The 18,384-nt window shown below is 30.3% G+C and overlaps 1 pseudogene; it reads left to right on the top strand.

Annotated features, from left to right (window-relative positions):
- The first annotated feature begins 745 nt into the window (after positions 1-745).
- LOC107648503 (uncharacterized) lies at positions 746-17,939 on the top strand (annotated as a pseudogene).
- The last annotated feature ends 445 nt before the right edge of the window (positions 17,940-18,384 follow it).

Here is an 18,384-nt window from a genome sequence, read left to right on the forward strand (position 1 = left end):
CCGACCCCGTGTTATTTTGAATAAAATCCGACACTAAAGTTGAGTCAAAATTGATGTCGAAGACATCATCTGGGTACTCAGTAGTCCATGACACACACTCCCCATCAAGAGGCATGCCAGTCAGGGTAGATACCTCCATCAAGGTCGGACCTATCATTTCATGAGAAAAATAGAAATTATTGGTAGCTGGACACCAAAAGTATAAACTAGCTCCTAAGAGGGGTGCAGTGTATGACAGGTCAAAAGTAGCTAGTTTAAGAGTAGAAGTAATTCCTATTGTTCTCCAAACTGATTTATAAGAAGGATTTAGTCTCGACATCTAAGTCAAAAAAGAGAACGCAATTCCTTTGGGGGAGCAATCCTAAAAACTCGACTAGCAAAATAGAAAGCCTTAACATTTTCACAGAAAATAAGGGGAACATGTTCAGGTGGAGAAGGGAAAAAAGAGAAAATGGAATCAATCTGCTCTTGGGTAGAAAGAAGTCCTAAAAATGAGTACAGAACGCTAATAACCTTAAAAAGAAGGAATACTTGGCTTCCATAGAGTTCTGTTGTTTCAACATTCAGAATGGGAGATTTCAAACTTCCATCTTTGTTGTAACCCTGAGTTACATCCGCTACCAATGAAGGAGGAGGAATGATTTGGACATCGCCATCATCCTCATGTTGGGTTGTAGTAACAACACCAGATGCAGAAGCTGCTGCGGTGGCCACAATGGTTGGGACAGAGGAAGAAATGGAGACCATGGTTGTTGGAACAATAGAAGAAGTAATAGTGGTGGTAACAACAATGACTGCAGAAGTGGAAGACGTAGCATTGATGGAAGGTGAGGCATTTGGTTGAAAATCCATTTGGAAATGGTAGAGAGACCAAGTAAACGAGAAAGAGAGATTTATGGCTTCTAGAAATGAATATAACAAAAATGATGATTATTAAAGAAGAATGACAAAGTAAATGAAACCCTTGAGGGAATGTGAACAATTTCAGAATCAAAAGGCTCATTAAAATCCATAAGAAATATTGGGTATTCTCAAAAAATGCCAGCATTTCAAAAATTGTGTAACTGTCTTTTCAAATTTAAATTTTGCATGTGACTAGCACATGATAGAGTAAAACTTATCATTTCATTTTTTTCAAAGACAAATTTTAAGGGACAATTTGTTAATACAAAATTCGACAGAATAAGCGACTCGACCATGATGAAAATTCGACCCACGTAATAGATGAGTCGAATGAAGTGCAGGCCGAAATGGTACAAAAATGAGACATGAGTCGAATTTTTTAAAATGTGATAAATAGAGAACGTGGGTAAAAAAACCTTGGTAAGCAAGATAGGAAAAGACATGGGGTGTCCAACTTGAGGAGCAACGTCCTTCGTGGTCAAGGTAAGATTGTGACACAAGAAAATGGGGGAAGTTAGATCGTGGGAAGAAAAGTCAGTCTGCAAGTTCATCCTGATGGTCTATAAATAGAAAGAAGTTAGAAGAAAAAAAGGACTTCAATCTAAACACCTCTTCATCACACAAAATTCTGCAAAAATTCAAGTCACACTGACACCAAAGAGAATCATGGAGTGTAAGTGCATGTGAGTGTCTGATGTCCACTTTTAATTTATTCCCTTTATTTTCTTTTCTTTTATTTTCTTTTTTTCTTTTCTTGTTAATTTATTTTATTTTATTTTTCTTTGAGCATTTTTTTAAATATTTTGCTTTCTTTCAATTTTGATTTTACTTTTTATTTATTTAAAATTTTATTTATTTCACGCACTTCCTTTTATTACAATTCTTTATATTATTTGCCACAGTTTAATATCATTGAGCACTTTATACACTTTTCGACACAAATACTAAGTAATTTCGGGTCATACTCACTCTTTTTTAGATGAGTCGTATTTGCTTTCCAAACTGAGATCTTAATACAAAATTGATTCAATTTCTTGTCGAAATTATCAAAAGTCAAATGACACAATTAGTATATATATATGTTCATTTGGTTGTAAGCTCATTTGGATAACGAATCAATTTAATCTTTTCTAGTATTCAATAAGTAATTAAGCATATAGTCGAGTAATATTTAATTAGACTTGTCTTTATTTTATCAAATTAGATCCGATCTTGAAAAATCAATCTAACTTGAATATCTGATTTTCCTATATATTTAACAAAATATTATCATTTATAGTATTTTGTTATGTCAACTTGTAGTTTATATATATAATATTGAATTAGGGGTATATATGGCCCGGTCCAGTCCGAAGACTCGGCCCGGCCTCGAATATTTTTGGGACTAATTTAGTGTGATTTCATCGGGTCTAGGGTTGGGTAAGGGTCTCAAAAATAGACCGGTCATCATACATAATTAATATTTTGTGTTATTAGTGATGGATGATGGCTATTCTTATATGAAATTTAAATATTGTAAAACTTAATATTTTGTATTATTAGTCATTATAAGATTATAAGTTAATATTTTATGTTTAAAATGCATAATATTGTGTTATTTGTATTGATTTAAATATTTGATGTTATTAGACAATATTAGTATTGATTATGGTTATGTTTTAATTTTAGAGAAGGGTTAGTTCTTGTTATATTTTTTTAAGGAAATTTTACTATGTGAATTGTGAAATAATGGTTGGAGATTAGGTGATTTTTATATGTTAAAGATCCGGTTTTCACCCAACTCGAAGGTGTGTAGGTTTCATCGGGTCTAGGATCGGATTAGGGTAAAAAAATTAGGTCTGGTCTATATTTCGAGTCGGGTCTGGGTTAAGTCAAACCCGGTGTGGCCCGACCCATGTACACCCCTATATTGAAAACTGATTTATTATATTATAGTATTATTATATGGCGATAATTTATGAAGGTTTTCAATGGCTTAGAAAAAGGAAGGATTAAATTTAGAACATCTTTTTAAATTTTGAAACTTGATCACCAATACATATATGAAATAGTGATTTGTAGTATTTATGATAGTGATTATGCAGGAAACAAAATAAATTTATTTCATATCGAATAGGGGTGTGCATGGTCTGGCCCGACTCGAAGATCCGGTCCAATCCCAAACACTTTAGGGACTATTTTGGTGTGATTTTATCGGGTCTAGGGCCGGGTAAGGGTCTCAAAAATAGACCCGGTCATTATTTCAAGTTGGGTCCGGGCCATGGCTCGGGTCACCCGAACTCGGCCCGGTGGCCTGTTCATCATACACAATTAATATTTTGTGTTATTAGTGATGGATGATGGCTATTCTTATGTGGAATTTAAGTATTGTAAACCTTGATATTTTGTGTTATTAGTTATTATAAGACTATAAGTTAATATTTTATGTTTAAAATGTATAAGATTTTAGACTAATACATAATATTGTGTTATTTGTATTAATTTAAATATTTGGTGTTATTAGACAATATTAGTATTGATTATGGTTATACTTTAATTTTAGAGAAGAGTTGATTCTTGTTATATGTTTCTAAGTGAATTTTACCATATTAAATAATGGTTTGAGTCTTGGAAATTTGGATATTTTCACATGCTAGCTTATAAGAAGGTATCAAGGTAATGTAATGTTAACGGCCCGGTTTTCACCCGGTTTTTATCCGGTATAATTGTGGCCCGAAAGTGTATAGGTTTTATCGGGTCTAGGGCCGGGTTTGGGTCTAATAAATAGGTCCGGTATATATTTCAGGTCGGGTCTGGATCACATCAAACCCGGTTTCACCCGGCCCATGCACACCCCTAATATCGAACAGAATAAAACAAAGCAGAGAGGAAAAGCTTGTACCACCATGTATCCTGGTTCAGTTTTTTTGTGCAATGAAACTTACATCTAGTTTTCACTACAATAATGGTAAAATTTTCACTATCTTTTTCAAATATTATAAACATCAAACTTCTAACCAAGTTTGTTTCCACTAGACTCTCTAGTTTAAACTCTTAACACTAAGTTTTCACCCAAAACTTTTGCTTCCAAAACTTGAAGTGGTCCTTAGGACAAGGTCTGAGTATAGAGACAACATTGAACTTGTCTTCTTCTGGAATCAGAGCAAAATCACAGAGATAGTGCAGATGCAAAAATGCAGAGCAACATTGTTGCAGCAATAGCAGTAAGATCATGGTTGTACTGTTCTTGCTGTCTCTATTTCTTCTTTTTGTTGTTAGTCATTTGTCTTTTATTGTACTAATTAGATTAGCACCATTTATTCTTCCTTTGCCTCCAAATTTCATCCTTTATCATCCATTTTGATTTTAAAGAAAAGAACCCTTTTTCTTCTTTTTCAAATTGTTGTAGCAGTTCATACTAGCTTCAAAGAGCTATTTTATTTGCACATTTTAGTTAACATAATTGTAACACTTTTCTTCTTAATCAAATCAGCATTTTGATTTTGTCTTTGGCTCTATTATTTGACATTTTTCTTCCATCACTTATTCGATGAAAATGTTTCGGTGACAACAAAAAATGAACCACTTTTTTTTTCTAATTTTTGCTTTTACTCGAATTGATCTTTCATCACAAAGTTGCAACACATTTGACCTTTCTTCTATGATTGTTTATTGGGTTGTAAGCTGGACCTAAGTGCCATTCATTCCAAAAAATAATCTTCGCAAGTAGCACCGCTATTGGATTGTGTTTTGCAATTCAATCTTTAATATGGGCTTACACAAAAATACACTTCATCAAACAAATATTTGGACCTTTAAACCCAACCAAACATAATATGTTTGTCATCATCAAACTAAATTGTATTGTTTTCTAAATTCAACAATTTTTATTTTTAATTTGGTTTTTCTTTTTATTATAGTATTAATCGGTGATAATCTATAATATTTATAATGTAATTTTTTAATAATTTTTGTTATTTATTTATTTTTGAGTATCCAAATCAGTAATTAAGTATTTTAAATCGGATACTTTAGTTTCAGATTTCAAAATATAAAAAAAAAAATCTTCAACATTTATTTTTATTAGATAATTAATTTTCTTTCAATTTGATTTGAAGAGTAAAGTATAAAATAGACTCCAATAAATTTATAAAATTTTAAAATAGTCCCCTAAAATTTTTAAAACAATCACTTTGATTAAATGGATCAAATGAGAGAAAAATTATATTGTCTAATGGAGCTAAACAATAGGAACTGTTTTGTATATTTTAAAATCTATGGAACTAAAGTATCCGATACAACATTGGCAAACTCCAGACGCAAATGCAATAAATGCAATTGTATGTAATTCGCTACACCCTGCAGCAGAACCAGATGCATGTAATCCGCTATACCCTCTTGCGGATTACATTGAGAGCATGCATAATATAAACTGCTACACCCTGTAGCGGTTTATGACCAAATTTTGTGAAAGCATAATCCGCTACACCCTATAGCGGATTATGAGGAGAGTGACTTATTATATAAACCTGTGTAATAGTAACAACCAATATAACAAAATGAACGAATTGATACAAAATGTAATCCTCATTTGCACAAATAGATTGTAAAAGTTAACTTTTAAAAACTAGTTTTTTAAAAGTTGTAGGCATATGTATTTGATAAATTAAATTAAAAATTATTTTTAATAAACACAAATAACAATAAATGCGTTTAATAAAATAACTTTTAAAATTTAAAAATACTATAATAGATATTAGGTGTTTTTAAATTTAAAATTTAAATATTCACAATTAAAAAAAATTAGAAACCTATTTATTTTTTACTCTTTTATAAATAAATACCTAATTAGAGATATTGATGCATGAATCAACTCATCATAAATTCATTAATTGGAGAGTTACTATTCTATAGATGCAGTTTATTTATTTTGGTCATGGTATGAATGAATATTTAGTTAGAGTTTAATTGGAGAATTTGATTTAAAGTCTACCAAATCTTCTTTTGTGAATATTCTTTTGAAAAGAGAGGATGACTTGTTTCTATATTGCAGCATTATTTACTTTCATAACTAGAAATAAAACCGCGTAAGTTTTTTTGTTGAATTATAAGATTTTTTTATAGAGAATGAATAATATTATTCTTTTTATAAATTTATATAAATATAAAATTAAAAAATTTATATATAAAATAATATATTTTAAAAATAAGAGTAACAATATTATTATTTTTATTTTAACTTTAACAATATGTAATAATTTTATTTATTAATTTTGATTTTTTTTTTAAAGAACCAAAGAACATCTTATCTGTAATAAGTAGAGGTGATGACAACTAGCAGGATTCTTAATGCTGCAACATGTACACATATGAATTGGCATAAAGTAGATCTTATTTTTTTTTTTTAAAAATGAGCTCAACACAACTAGGGGAGCAATAAAGAGAACAAAATAATTAATAAAAAAACAAAAAATAGAGAAATAGAAACAAAAATAAATCCAAAATTATTTTTGGCATTATCATCAACAACCATTAGGATTAACTCTATTCCACTAGTAGTAGCTCGTAGGAGACCTATTAATATATCCTAAAATTAATATATCTAAAATTTATATATTTTTTAATTAATTAACGAAGTATAAAAAAAAAGTAAAAAAAAGTGAAGAAAAAAATATAATGGAGTACAATTGAATACTTATTAATTTAAACATGTCAAGTTATTTTTTTTTAAATTTGAATAGATAAAAAATTATATACATTATAATCTTAAGGAAAATAGTATGGACAACGTCAAAATACGTTACAAAAGATTATAATTTAAGAAAGAAAAAGTGAAAAACATATCATTATTGGTAATAAAAAATACTGAAACATAAAAGAAAAAATTTAAAAAATTAAAATATAGCAATCATGAAAACTTTGAGGATGTAAAATTATATTGGTCATGACTTATTATAAATGATGATTACATTTTGTATCAATTCGTTCATTTTGCTACATTGTTGTTACTATTACACAGGTTTATATAATAAGCCACTCTCCTCATAATCAGCTACATAGCGGATTATGCTTTCACAAAATTTGGTCATAAACCGCTACAGGGTGTAGCAGTTTATGTTATACATGCTCTCAACGTAATCCGCGAGAGGGTATAGCGGATTACGTGCATCTCGGTTCCGCTACAGGGTGTAGCGAATTACATACAATTGTATTTGTTGCATTTGCGTCTGGAGTTTGTCAATGTTGTATTTACGTAACGTTTTTCTTCAATCATTTTATTTATGTAAATTGCCCTTAACAATTCTAGGAATTGATTTGAGTAATTATTCTTTATTTTTTATTTTAATTGATGCCCAATTTTTCAATTAGATCAAGTTCGACTTAAATTTTTAGAGGTGACAGACAAAACATGTAGGACCGCCGTTTAACCCGCCAAACAAAGAGGGTTAGTATGAAAATTGAACCCAACATAAAAAAAAAGCTCACCTAACCTGCCATACTTAACTTGCAAGCATTGATGGATGGAGTGAGCAAGTTCATTGGAGGGCCCTTTAAATTTTTTTTTTTTTTGCCAAAATATCCACTCAATTCATATTTAAAAGAAAATAAAGAAATTTATCAGAGTTTAATTTTGATGTCCTGACAGTGTAAAGTATTTTACACAGTTGTGCTATCGCATCCATTCTTTTGGATGACTATTTATGAGGTCAATGTAAAAAGTAGTTATTTTTACTAATGTAGCGTTACATAATTAAATGCATGTGTAAAACTACTGTATACTGACAATTGATTAAAATTAAATTCTTTATCAAATTTGTTTATAATAATGATTGTTTTATAAAGACTTTATGTCAAGACTCGTGAAATTATAAATTTTTAATGTTAATTAAATTAGGAGTTATTTTTTTCAAAAGAAAGAGTTAAAAAAATAGACATTGTGACGGGTCAAACCTACCAATCTTGCCATTAGACGGCACGGGATTGTGTTCTAAGACCGCACAGCTCAGCCTGTCCAATGACAGGGCTCGAGATAGGGTAGAGTGAGCTAACCTGTTTACCACCTCTCCAAACACCCTGGTCAGTCATCACACCTTCCCTAGTTGTTCGAAGGTTTAATTATTCTGAAAATCCATATAGTTTTACCGAATTTTCAATTAGGTACCTATACTTTTTTCTTTTCAATTGGGTCCCTATACTGTAAGTATTTTTCCAATTTAATCCCGGCCATGACAAAAAGTTTGAAATAATAGAATATTCTGTTAAAAAAAGAATATTCTCACCATTAGGGTGGAATACCTAATTAAGAACACCTCCATATTTCTAAAATACCAGAAGAATCCTTGGCATTTTGTCCCAAAGTCAGAGAACCCTAGCCCTAAGTTCTTCTCGAAGCTCCTATCTAGCCGGGTTTCTCGTCCGTTGCATTTTGGTGTCGTCATCCGTGGCGTGATTGTCGTTTGTCGGTTGGTCATCATCCGTCGTTTGGTCGTCGTCCCTTTGTGTCGTTTATGAATGCTCTACTTTGCTCGTCCGCCATTAGTGGACCCATTGCCTCACCTTACGGCGCTGCGCCTCCATCTCACTGTTGCTGCCTGAATTGCCTTTACAACAACAGGTGATGATTTATTTTTTTTCCTGTTTTCAAGGTTGATTTGTTAATTTATTTTTGGTAAAACGAAAACAATTCAAATTCTCTTGCAATATCGAACACATATTGGTAATTACCAGAATTTCGTTCATCTCATATTGATTATGTTCTTGCTCCATTTCAAGTAAAGTTTTCGAGATTCTCACGCTTCTCATCTCGTCTCTTTTTCTTTAGTTAGAACATGCAAGACAAGCTCAATGTAATTGCCTAATTCAATTACAATTCACCGAGGGAAGAACACAATTCTTGCCAATTACACTCAAGAGTTCAAAGCATAGCTTGTTTTTCTCTTGAAAATTCTGCTTTTTTCACCTCGAGCTGAAAATTCAGGTAATAAAATTAACTTTTGGAAATTTTTATTCAGCACAAATTATGTTAAGTATAACATTAAACATCCTGGTTTTTTTTTGTTTACATGATTATCCTTCTAAATGTATTAATAATTATATATTATGTTTTCCTATTCTATTTTTCAGACTACTGGAATCACCAAGAGTTGAAGATTTGTCGAATCCAATGAGTAATATAAACAACGAAGAACTCAAAGAAGCTAAGAATTCCAACAGAAACGACCGATGAAGGGTTCACGGTTACTACTTTTCCACAGAAATACATGTGTGTTCTTTTCTTCAGGTTAGAACTCCTCGAAATACAACTTCTCGAAAAGAAAATGAAAGATGTTCTTTAATTTTGATCCATAGGTTTGTGGAAGAAGAAAAATGGGAAAAAGAGAAAACGGAAAAGAAGAGAAATCACAGAGAAATATGAATCTATTATAGGCAAAAGATAGAGATATACAAATAATTTTACATTTTACTAATATTTTTTTGACATTTAATATTAATATGAATTAAATTAAAAAAAATACGATATAAAAACCCAATTATATATATAAACCTAATTCAAAATTCGGTGAAATAATAAAGATATGCAGAATAATTAAACCTTGTTAGAAATATGCTCGTGCCCTTTTTTCTCTTGGCCTTGTTCTTCTTTTTTGCGATCTATTCTTAGTCTTGTTGAGCATAAACTTTTTGTTGGACTTTTATGGAGCTGGGCCTTCTAATCATGATTTAGAAGGGTACAAATTTCATTAATAATTTGAAAAATAATTGTAAGCCAAAAAAGGTTAAAAATTAATTAAAATTATTTTTTTAATTTTTAAATAAAAAATTTGAATTTTTTTTATAATTTAAAAAAATATAAATTTGAATTTTTATTCTTTTTAAATATTAGAAAGATAATTAGGAATATAAATTAAAACTCTCAATCACTTTTTTATTATTTTACCAATAATATTTTTAAAAATATAAAAATAAAAAATTTTTATTGATAAAATATGAGTTTTAAATTTTTAGTTGTATTGAATATATAAAGAGATTTTAAAACTAATTGTATATTTTTAAGAAGTACCTAAAACTAAAACTCATTAAATAAATACTTATTGTTTTACCTACACTTTTTGCTAATAAAAAGTGCTATATTTATTTAAAAAATTACCTAATTAAATTTAATAATTGATTTTTGGTGTGCCTCTAGAATATTTATTTATTTACTAATAAAATAAAGTGGAAAGAAGAAAAGTCAAATACTAAAAAGAACCTTGGGCTTGAAAAACACAAAGAGAAAGGCACAATCTGTGGATGAACATAAATGCATGATGCATCACTTTTGGCAATTGCGATCCAGCTGCGGCACCGCACCGTCATGAAACTATTGCTTTCCAAGTTTGCAACTTATCCTAGCGCATTTTTAGGTCAAAATAATTAATTGGAACTACTGTTTGTCTGTCTCATTTTTTTAAAAAATATTATAAAACTAACAAAAATTATTATTTTTGTTTGTTATTAGTTAGTTATCAATATTTAAAAATATATTATTAAATTATTAAATTAAAAAATAAAATTAAAAAAATTAAGTTAATAATTAAATAATAATCAAAATTAATAAATTATGATAATTTTTTAATATGTTTTTTATTAATAAGTGTATCATTTACTATATCTTTTAAGAGATTAATTTTTATGCTCGATTAAAACGATGCACATCAGTTTATTGAATAATTACTTATATTATAAATTAAAAAAATATAATTGCACATAACATCGTATAATTAGATATATTTATAAAATTTTTTAAATTTAATTTTGCATGAAAATAAAATTCATAATAATATAATTATCAAATATAAAATAAATATAATTTAAAAATAAACTGTTTCATTAGAAATAAATTAAGTTAATCATGCAAGACTAATTTTAGTAACACATTTTTTTATAGTTATTCGTCGACTAAAGTACTATTTTAGTTTTCAATATTTAAGTTAAATTTTAATTTAATTTCTAATGTTTTAAGCATTTTATTTTAAGTTAAAAAAATTTTAAATAAATTTAATATTGTTTTATATTTAAATTTAATATAAATAATTAATGAAATGAATAACGTAAACATTAATAGTATTTGCCAATAAATTAGAGAAACATATGTACTAAAATCATTTAACTGTGAGACAATATTAAACTCATTTAAAATTTTTTGGAACTAAAATATAACGATTAAAACATTAAACATCAAATTAAAATTAAGCCTAAATATTGAGACTAAAATAATATTTTAGCCAACAAATAACTATAGAAAAATGTATTACTAAAATTAATCTTGCACGATTAACTTAATTTATGTCTAATGAAACAGTTTATAATAAAAATTATTCTTATAAAAACAAAATTAAGATCTTAATATATCTATTTGTTATCTTTTTGAAAATTAACTATAAAAAATTCCACATTTTTTCAATTTATTTATCCAGGGCCATCCTTTAGTCACAATATTGCAGTTGATTTTCTTTTTAAAATGCTGACTAGGAAGAGTTAAATAGTAAGTGCCTCATTTTGCCAAAAAGGCCAATACAACTTGTGCAATCACCATTGATAATGCTGATTTGAAAGACACCACCAACAACAAAAAAAATAATAAGAAGGTGCCACCTTCATGAATATTGGATTTTTTTTCTAAAATAAAATAAAAAATTAATTAATTTTTTAAGCAAGATTTTTAATTTTAATTTTCAAAATGCGATTTTTTTTTTGTATTAAGAGTAAATTCGTCGCATTCCCGAAAAATTCTATAATTTATATAGAGTTTGCCAGACCCGCGAACTTCTATAATTTTATAGAGTTCGCCTTATCTCTCGGTGAGTCTTATCCCGGTGAACTTCAATATGTTTTTTCATAAATATTAGATTGGGTAAGAAAAAAAAAGTTAGAAGATTAACAATGACAACTATTATCATCGTTTCCAGGATATATAGGAGTACACAAGACATAGTAATAAGTCGTATTATTTTTTGGGAAATAGTGATTTTTTTTAATTTATAATTAAAAAATTCTTGTTAAATATGACTTATTCCTGTGTACCTGTATTTCTGGAGACGATGATAATGGTTGCCATTGGTGCCGGCCTATCATGCACGGACACGGGACACGACACGACACGACACGGGACACGCCGAATTTAAAAATCTTATAAGACACGGGACACGCATACATATAAAATATAAAGTAGTTTGTAGATAAATCGTAATGATATTTTGATATTTTATTGATATTAAAATATAAATTAATTCTTTTAATTACTTTTAATGTCTTATTTTAATTATATCAAATATTTAAAATATTTTTTATTTTAATAAATAATAATATATACTATATCTAAATTTATTTTAAGAATATATGTTAGAATAAGACTGGACACACTAACACGTGATGGTATTTAGGTGTGTCCAACCGTATCCGGAGAAATTTTTTTTACTTTGTATTAATACACCGTGGGACACAGCAGACATGCGTGTCGGACAAGTGTCGGTGAGTGTCGTGTCCGAAATGTGTTAGACACGCGAACACGGCAACCCAGCTAAGTGTCCGTCTTCATAAGTGCCGACGATATTGAAGAAGTCATGCTCGTTGTCTGTGTACTTTTGTGTATTCTTAAATACTGTTGGAGACGATGATAATGGCTTAAAATCAAAAATTTTCGAAAATTTGGGTGAAGTTCGTCGGGGTCAGGCGAATTCTATAAAAGCACAAAAATTCGTTGGGGTCAGGCGAACACTATATAAATTATAGAGTTCGCGGAAGTACAAAAAAAAATCGCATTTTACAAATTAAAGTTAAAAAATCTTGTTTGGGAAATTAATTATTTTTTTATTTTATTTAAAAAAAATCCAATAATATTGAGTACATACTAAATAGTAAACTTTTAATTAAATTTTTGAAGGGTGTTTGCTACGGTACGATGATAAATTCATACGTACCGATACGTTTAAAATATAGACAAATAACAATAAGACATGTGGAATTTATTTTTCACGTCAGCATTTAATTTTTTCTTTTTTAAATATATAGTATATCACCCCTTTTACTAAAACACCCTTTTAATTAAATAAAAATAAAAAATATTTATTTATTTAATTTTATAAAAAGACTTAAACATCCTTCCTTTATTTGATTAGACAAAAATATCCTTTTAAATTAATCAAATTTTAGAATTAATTAATCCTAATTTTATAGTTTCAAATAATTGAAATAACAAAACAAAAACACATTAAAAAAAATCAAAATTGTTCTTCGTCTGTGTTAAACATATTAAAAAAAATAAAAAACCAAAATTATTCTTCACCTGGGTTCAGAAACCTTCTCGTTCACGCCTCTGAAAGTTTCAGTCTTCTTCATCTTCTTCTCTCCTCTTCCTATCCTCTCTCTCTGCTCCTCGATCTCTCTCATCTGTCTCACTGTGTGTCGCACGCAAGACGCCATCATTTTGCTGGGATGCCCTAGCCAATTACCCAACCCAGCAACCTTAGCTCCACACAACGGCTAAACGCGAACCCCTCCCCCCATCACCCTCGAGCTCCTCCTTCCTCTCTCCGACATCGATCTCACTCCCTCATCTCCGTCCATCTCCCGCCGCCGTCGCCGAAACGAGCTTCGAAGCCGCCGTCGGTATCGTGCATCTCTGTTCCACCATCGTGCAGCTACTGTTTCAGCTTTGAAAGCACCGTCGGGCAGCTCAGTTCCACAAAATAACATATGCATATTGGTGAAAATAACTTTCTGGATTAGCTTCAATTTTCTGTGGAATCTTCTTGTTAAGGAAGAACATGCATATTGGTGAAAATAGTTGAATCGTTCCCCTTTTGTTATTCTCGTTGATGATGAAATTAAAGTAATGAACCTTAAAATCATCTAGTTTAACTGTCAAAATAGTAGGTCTTGTTTTAAATGGTTAATGACTTCAATGCACTTTTGAGTAAATCTTGGGTTTTTTCCATCATTTTTGCAGATTCAGTACCGTCACATACCTTCAGCAAATCTGGTGGTTTGAAGTGGACGGAGAAGTGGAGTTCCCATTCCCAGCCGGAACATACACCTTGTTCTTCAGACTACATCTAGGGAAACCCTCCAAGAGATTTGGCCGACGGGTCTGCAACACGGAACATGTTCATGGTTGGGATGTAAAGCCTGTAAGGTTCCAGCGTTGTACTTCGGATGGCCAGTTTGTTACATCCTAGTGTTTTCTGAGAGAACCTGGCAAATGGAGCTTCTACCATGGTGGCAATTTTGTTGTGGAGGATGGAAATACATCAACAAAAATTAAATTCTCCATGACTCAAATTGATTGCACACACACCAAAGGGGGGCTATGTGTAGATTCTGTGCTAGTGTATCCAAGTGAACTCAGAAGGGTTAAACTGTTTTTAAGCTGCTCTTAACCTTTATAGTTAAAGTATATGTAGTAGTTAAAAACATGGGGATATATATAGTTAGATAGAACTTAGGTTGGAGTCAGGAGGTATAAAGAATCAAGTTTTTAGTATGGTTCTTTAAGGGGTTAGAATTTTTGAAGCTGATGTATATAAATGTGGAATCTGGTGATGAGTCTGTAACATTCTATCATAGTCTTTCTTGTAAAATGCAGAATATTATATTTTGTGGCATTCTATCATAGTATGTTATTTTGTATATGTTATTTTGGTGCAGAAAATTAGTCTGTAACATTCTATCATAGTCTTTCAATATATAACAAGGCACCAAAGTCATGATAATGATACATTAAAATAACATAAACAATAATGGCAATTGAACATGCTTCGAATATACAACCAAACTTCTAGGAGGCTACCCAGTTCAATAGAATGAGACGCATGATCAAAATATGTATCTCAACTCTAGAAGCAGACAATACCCCAAATAGCATGAAAATAACTATAACTATAACCATAACCATCATATGACAGTTTTTTGCCTTCTCTAAAGATCCACTAATGAGCAACATACTAATTGTATCCAAGTTTTGATGGTCTAAGTGATGATATGGATAGAGAAATATTTCTTGATGTAGCATTTTTCTTTATTAGAATGGACAAAAATGATGTAATTGATATATTAAATGGCTGCGGGCATTCAGCTGAAATTGGATTAAATATTCTTATGGAACGATGCCTTATTACTGTGGACACCAAGGGAAAACTTGGCATGCATGGTTTGCTGTGAGACATGGGAAGAGAAATTATTCGCGAGAGTTTGCCAATGAAACCTGAGGAAACGTAGTAGGTTGTGGAATCCAGAGGAAGTGCTTAATGTATTATCAAAAGACATGGTAAGAATTTCAAGTATGTTTTAAAATTCATATATAACTTTTGTGAAAACTTTTGTTTCATCCTTTTTAATTATATTTTCAAACAAGTGAGTGAAACTTCAATTATATTCTATTCTCTTAAATTTTTATCATTCCACCTGATTGGAGTTTTAGTTAATTGACTATCTTTTCAAATTTTTAGTGCTCTTTTAGCTACCCTAAATCCAATTTTACTTTTTGGTTCCTATAATTTATAGGGAACAAAAGCTATTGAGGGACTTGCTTTGAACCTACCAAAGTCATTGAATCTAACTCAGTTAAAGACAGAAGCATTTAAGGAGATGAAGGACTGAGATTGCTTCAGTTTGCAAATGTGTAACTTGTTGGAGACTTTAAATACCTTTCAACAGATCTTCGATGGTTGTGCTGGCATGAATGTCCTTCAGAATATACAATTGCAAACTTTGATCAAGGAAATTTAGTTGCCATTGACTTCAAATATAGCAAACTCGACCTAGTATGGAAGAAGGGTCAGGTATAAATTCTGAGTTTTATTTACTTTTGTGGTTGGACATAGCAAACCTCTAACAAAGAAAACTTCATGAACAAGTGAGAAAAACAAAGCTCATGATCTTTTTAGACATGTTAAAAGATTGGAGAGCTTTGCATTTTTATAGGTGTTTGTTTTATGTTTTGTTTTTTTATATGGGAACCCTATTCCCCCACCTTTTCTGTATTTCTGTTTTCTCATATTAATGAAATTGTTATAAAAAAAGTATGTACCTATTAACAAATTTCTAAAAACAATTCAAGTGAATTTTCGTATATTTAAATCTAGTTTTTTTTTTAGTTGTTGAATTCATCTCCTTAGAATTCTTGCAGATGATGAATAATCTAAAAATGCTCAATCTTAGTCATTCTCAACACTTGACACAAACTCCTGACTTTTCAAATATGCCCAATCTTGAAAAGTTAATACTCAAATATTGACCAAAGTTGACTTCGGTTTCTCATACCATTGAACATCTCAAGCAAGTTCTTCTAATCAATTTGAAAGGGTGTTCAGGGCTTCGTGTACTTCCAAGAAGCATCTACAAGTTGAAATCTCTCAAAACTCTCATTCTTTCAGGATGTTCATTGATTGATAAGCTAGAGGAAGACATAGAACTGATGGAATCATTGGCAACTTTGATGGTAGATAAAACTGCCATAACACAAGTGCCTCATGCACTACTAAGATTAAAGAGCATTGTGTATATTTCCTTGTGCGACTTTGAAGGATTATCGCGCAATGTGTTTCCTTCAATCATTTAGTCATGGACCTCTCCAACAAATAATTTCTCACCCTGAGTGCAAACACTTTTGGACTTGTCAAATCTTGTTTCCTTAATAGTCCTAAATAGAAATTCTCAAGGCCTATCATCCATTATCAGAGCGCTTCCACAGGTTTAGAATGTTAGGATGGAGTGTGGCTCACAACTCCAAATAACAGGAGATGTAGCTTCAGATACTTATAATGTCACAAACTGCAATGAAATGATAGCATCATCATGTGCATCATCAGTTGGTTGTTGCAGTGAAGGTGATGTTACTGAATCAGAAAATTCCTTGAATTCAATTTTAGTCCAAATGGAAATGAATTGTTCTGTCACAAAGGTACTCAGAGAGGATATTTTGCAGGTTTGTCTATATCTTTGTTCTATCATTTTATTCTTTGTTTTTGTAACTCTTGAGATAGAAATATGCTAAATGGTTGTATATCATCAAAATAGTTTATAATTTCTTTCCTTTTTTATAATTTTTTTAAGGTATTTCAAAATATTGTTGGAAATGCTGACATATGAAATTCATACATGCTAAAGCTCAGCCATATATTAAATAATTTTCTATAACCATTGGATCACCTTTTAAGATTCATGAATTTATGGGTCTTTAATTATAAATGAGTAAACCACCACCAGAATTGTATCTCAAAGATTTTCGATGCCACAAGAAAATTTTTTTCTTTTGTTATTTTGTAGCCTATTTTGTCAACATCAAAATCCTTAGGATACTATTTTGATGTTTTGCTCATACAAATATATATTATTCACTTATTCAAAGTTAACTCATGAAAGTTACAACTAACACTTAAACTTCGAATACTAAAGTATGTTTTGATTATGAAGAAATTTAATGCCAGAGTACCTGGAGAATGTTTGCTTCCTGGCAATAAGAATCCTGATTGGTTAACATTCAGTGGAGAAGGTTCTTTTGTAAATTTCGATGTCCCTCATGTGAATGGATACAAGTTAAAAACAATGATGTTGTGTGTCTCCTACTCTTCATCTCCAAACATCAAAGTATCTGAAGGCCATATTATTAAAAATCTGTTTATCATAAATCTCACAAAGACCACTCATTATCTCTATGATGGAGATACATTGGCTTCACTTAGAGAAGAGGAATGGCATAAAGTGATTTCAAACCTTGAAGCTAAAGACGAAGTACAGATTGTTGTTGTTGCTAGGGTAGGAATCATAATGAAGAAGATAACAGTTTATCTCATATATGGTGAACCAATTGATATTGTTTGTGGTGATGATATGGTAGCAGATAGAAATGTTACTGTTCATGGTGGAGATGAAAAAGTAAGTGCTAATTCTCTAGGTATCTAGAAATGTTATTTTTAAAATATGAAAGTTATGTCCACATTATGTTGCAGGCTGATTTTGATAGAGCTTTTGATATCTATTTTATATTTGACTCCTATACTTTATGTTACTATCTATAAGCTTATCAGGAGTGGTTCTACTATTTTGAACTTCAAATTAAGTGCTATGAAATTATCAACTTTTAGAAAGTCTTTCTTGTTTAGAAATGTAAAAGCACATTTTTTCCTTTTGCCACCTTATATAGTGTGCTGTTACTCATCTATACTATAAAGCAAGTATGCAATTATTGAAACTTCATATTCAAAGTCCACATTAGTTCTCTCCTCTTTTACTTTCTCTCCATTTGTATGCTTACTTTTTGTTCATTTTCTCTGCTGATCTGTGTATAAAACTAATGTTTATATATTTTTTTCAGAAAAATTTGAAGCCACTTGGAAAACGAAAACTCCAGAGAGTATGATTACCAGAGAGTGCTGTGTGACTTGTCAATTTGAGTTGAAATTGTGGGTAAGTGTAGACTAAGAAAGGTAAAATTTAATTTTTTGCCTAGATCTAATTATAAGT

This window comes from Arachis ipaensis, chromosome B1 (assembly GCF_059453495.1).
Source record: "Arachis ipaensis isolate K30076 ecotype BB chromosome B1, ASM5945349v1, whole genome shotgun sequence".
NCBI lineage: Eukaryota > Viridiplantae > Streptophyta > Magnoliopsida > Fabales > Fabaceae > Arachis > Arachis ipaensis.